This window comes from Aethalodelphis obliquidens, unplaced genomic scaffold (genome assembly GCF_003676395.1).
Source record: "Aethalodelphis obliquidens isolate GAN/ISIS:26980383/991018 unplaced genomic scaffold, ASM367639v1 scaffold7, whole genome shotgun sequence".
NCBI lineage: Eukaryota > Metazoa > Chordata > Mammalia > Artiodactyla > Delphinidae > Aethalodelphis > Aethalodelphis obliquidens.
This window is the reverse complement of record NW_020837951.1, coordinates 69,479,881-69,484,295: the sequence shown is the minus strand read 5'-3', so window position 1 is coordinate 69,484,295 and position 4,415 is coordinate 69,479,881. Positions and strand designations below refer to the sequence as shown.

At 46.0% G+C, this 4,415-nt stretch overlaps 1 pseudogene; it reads right to left on the bottom strand.

Moving 5' to 3' along the window:
• Window positions 1–380: 380 nt before the first annotated feature.
• Window positions 381–4,145, bottom strand: LOC113620196 (heterogeneous nuclear ribonucleoprotein U-like protein 2 pseudogene; annotated as a pseudogene).
• Window positions 4,146–4,415: the final 270 nt, after the last annotated feature.

The following is a 4,415-nucleotide window of genomic DNA, read 5'->3' as shown; positions in this document are numbered from 1 at the left end:
TGGGCTTCCCTGGTGGCGCAGTGGTTGAGAGTCCGCCTGCCGATGCAGGGGACACGGGTTCGTGCCCCGGTCCGGGAAGATGCCACATGCCGCAGAGCGGCTGGGCCTGTGAGCCATGGCCGCTGAGCCTGCACGTCCGGAGCCTGTGCTCCGCCACGGGAGAGGCCACAACAGTGAGAGGCCCGCGTACCGCAAAAAAAAAAAAAAAAAAGCTGTATGTGTCCTCAGAAACATCTCTTGGCACTTTTTTTTTTTAACCATTCACTCTGCTCATTCATTCATCTTCAAGTGATCACACCCATTAATTTATTCCACAGATTTACACTTTACATGTGGAAAATCCTCCAGGTGCTAAGAGGCTCTAGTGAGGTGTGCATGGACCAAGGACAGGACCCCTAACTTGCAGAGTTTAGCCCACCTTTCATCTCCAGCATTATAGACTCAGGCACATCATCTCCCTCCACTTCCTTCCTCAGCTCCAGCCTCTTCTTCCAGTCCTCCTCATTAGGGACGACCACCACCACTTTCCAAGAGAAAGTCTTGAACAGCAATAGCTTCTGCCATTGGCCAGAGTTGTACACGTTACACTGATCAAGAACGAAGTTCCGGGCTTCCCTGGTGGCGCAGTGGTTGAGAGTCCGCCTGGCGATGCAAGGGACACAGGTTTGTGCCCCGGCCCGGGAGGATCCCACATGCCGCGGAGCAGCTGGGCCCGTGAGCCATGGCCGCTGAGCCTGCGCATCCGGAGCCTGTGCTCCGCAACGGGAGAGGCCACAACAAGGTACGTGAGAGGCCCGCGTACCGGAAAAAAAAAAAAAAAGAATGAAGTTCCTCTTTATCCGGGAAGCAATCTGGACCAGCTTACTAGGGCACTGGGAGGCTTGCTGAACTAAAAGGTCTCAGCTTTTGGGGTCCATCTGTGGCTCCTCGAGCCCCTTCATCCATATTTGATTGAGCACAGTCTCAGCTCCCAGGACATTGTATCTTTTCTCAGGGTTTTCTTTTGCATATTTCAGTGCCCACTGGGTCTTTCCAGATCCAGGCAGTCCCACCATCAGAATCACCTCACACTCCTCTATGGTCTTGGGAGGGACTGCAGTGAGCACGCGCTCCTCCACAGGCATGGCATGGATGAACACAAACTCTTCTGGCGGTGGGAAGAAAGGTTCCTCCTTCTGACCAAAATATAATTCTACAACACAATTTTTGCAGAGGACATGGGGTAGGAGGGCCCTGTCAGCCACGGATTCCTTGTTGATACGGAATGCCACACCAAGGTCTTCTCCATTCTTGGAAAAGGAAAGTTCTACTTCTTCAACCTCAAAATTGGCAAAGCAGCCAATGACATCATTCTCCCCAAAAGTCTGGCCAAATTCCTCAAACTGCCCATTCTCTGCCTCGAGTCCTCGTCCACTCAAACCATAAGAGAATCCATCCTCACCAAGCTGTGGATGGGAAAAATCAACAAACCATCCAACTCGAAGGAGAGAAACCTCTGTGCAGCCTTCTTTCATTGGGAGATTCTGGGTTACCTTGGCCTCAAAGCAGACTTTCCCCTTTGTCACTCCATAAGTACTTCTTGCCCCAGACCAAAGGGTGTGGAACTTCTCTGAGAAAAGTGGCTGCCCTCCATAGCGGTCTTTGCTCACCCGAAAATGGAGATCCGAGGTATATGTGTCCAGGTTCACAAGAGTCTGATCCTCTCCTCATCTTTTGCCTCTTCTTCCGGGGATGGTGGAGACTTTGAACCTGTTCCTCTGCGGCCTTGTCACCCGGCGATTCGGATCCCGGCGTCTCCTCTCCACTCTGATCCTCCGGCTCATCTTCCTCCCCTTTGCCAGTGCCCTGCTCTTCGCCACCGGTCACCCGACCTGACTCGGCTGTGACCTCTTCCGCCAGTTTCTCGGAAGCACAGGGCTCGGCCGTGGTCTCCACGGCTGCCGCCTCCGGGGGCTCCAGCGGTGGCTGTGTGGCCTCTCTTGGCACTTTTTTTTTTCCTCTCCCGTTGCGGAGCACAGGCTCCAGACGAGCAGGCTCAGTGGCCATGGCTCACGGGCCCAGCCGCTCCGCGGCATGTGGGATCTTCCCGGACTGGGGCACGAACCCGTGTCTCCTGCATCGGCAGGCGGACTCTCAACCACTGCGCCATCAGGGGAGCCCTCTCGTGGCACTTTTCAAAGGCTCTGAAAGCTTTTGTTTATTTGCCTAGTGAATTTAGTAGAGAATATATTCCACATATGGATTTATATACAGTATATAAAAATGCTTGGTGAAAAATTAAATACAATGTGAACCTGAAATATCCTATTAAAAATTACATTTCAAGCCAATTTAAGAAACTATTTTTGCATTATTTGCCACTTAGATTTTTAAAAGCATAACAAAACCTAATCAACTAAAACATTTAAAAAACAAGTGACCGGTTTATTTTAAGAAGGATGATGTTTATCTCACCATAACTTCTGTCAGGATAAGATAACACCTGTTAGATGAGGAAAGAGTTAACATGTCAATTCCTATTGATTAGCCGCAGAAATATTTTGTCACCAAAGTGGGTGTATCATACTTGTAAAGTATATATTTTAATAAATAATTTGTTGAATTTCATCTATAATATTGGGCCAGGCACTGGGCTAAGTGTTTATGTTTATATGCACAAATACACACCAAACAAAATCTAATTTATTCCCATTTCAGTGCTGTGAAGTTAGAACTTTACAGATCAGGAAACTAGAGCTTCAAGGGATGAGTTCCTTACCAAAAAGTTCTCTTGAGTACTAACTGCAACTTGACCATTGTATTTCTATGAGTTTTTGTTTGTTGTTTTGTTTTGTTTTGTATTTGTTGAAGTATAGTTGATTTACAATGTTGTGTTAATTTCAGGTGTACAGCAAAGTGATTCAGTTATACATGTATATATCTATTCTTTTCAGATTCTTTTCCCTTACAGATTATTATAAGAAATTGAGTAATCTTATCAATATCTAGTTCCCTGTGCTATATAGGAGGTCCTTGTTGGTTATCCATTTTATATTCCTATGATTTTAAAAAAGATATTTAACAAATTTTGACAATACATCATTATAGTTTAGTTATCATTTTAAAGGTTTTTCTGTTCAGTTCATTACCCATCAACATTATCTTCTTTTAAAATATACTCTCCCTGGTCTGGGAAGATCCCACATGCTGTGGAGCAACTAAGTCCGTGTGCCACAACTACTGAGCCTGTGCTCTAGAGCCCGTGAGCTACAACTACTGAGCCTGTGTGCTGCAACTACTGAAGCCCGTGCACCTAGAGGTCGTGCTCTACAACAAGAGAAGCCACCACAATGAGAACCCACACACCTCAACAAAGAGTAGCCCCTGCTCACTGCAACTAGAGAAAGCCCACATGCAGCAACGAAGACCCAAAACAGCCAAAAATAAATAAATAAAATAAATAAATTAAAAAATAAATAAATAAAATACACTGTGACATTTGTGAGGACTGTATCCTTAAGACCTTCAGCAAAACTCAAACACCAGTATCGTATATCTGTTCCCAGATACACACAAATGGCAGGTCCATACAATACGGTAAGCCCCCTTTGAGGCTGATGCACCTTGGGAGCTAAACTCACACAGCTCTGTCTGCACTCTAGCCTCCCAGCAGGTGGGTCCAATTCAGGTTTGCACCTTCCTGAGGTCACACACATCTTGAAGGCGAAATAATCCCATTTTGATGTAGCGCTCAAATCTCCAAAGCCAAAAATGTTAAAGCCTAATCACCAAAGATCTTCAACACAGTATGTTTTTTAAAGAGCTAATAATTTTCCTATTAAAATGTTTCTGACGTTCAAGGAAATTTTTTATCACATTTGTTCTCTGAGATAGAGGGAACTTTAGTTCAGGAAGAGTAGAGCTGAGAATGTGAGGTCACCTCCCTCTCCTGTGCATTCCCTGGAGTCCTTCCTACAATGCTGCTCCAGGGAGTTTCCTGTCTCCATTTCTTAAATAAGTTTAATCACTTGTGCTCCATAGCATTCTTCCCCTGGGTCTTTAAACATGCACAATCTCCCAGACATCGAGAAAAACTTCCCTTGATTTTCCTGGAATAGGATTCTTTACCATCCCCAAGGAGTCGTTATGGGATTACCTGCCAACATTCTCAATGGTAGCTGTTTCAAGTAACATTAAACACCATTTCCTGAGTAGCTACTCCTCACTTGATGTCCTGCCAGGTTGAGATGGTGGGGTGGGGGTGGAGGGCAGCGAAGGCACGGATTCCCATGTTCAGAAAGCTCAAAGTGTGATGGGGAGGCAGACATACAAACAATCACTATAGGTTATCGTAGATGTAAAGCGTGAAACGAAGATCCAAAGAGGGAGAAAGAGACAGGACAGAGGTAGAGGACAGCAGTGGCCACAGACGGTTT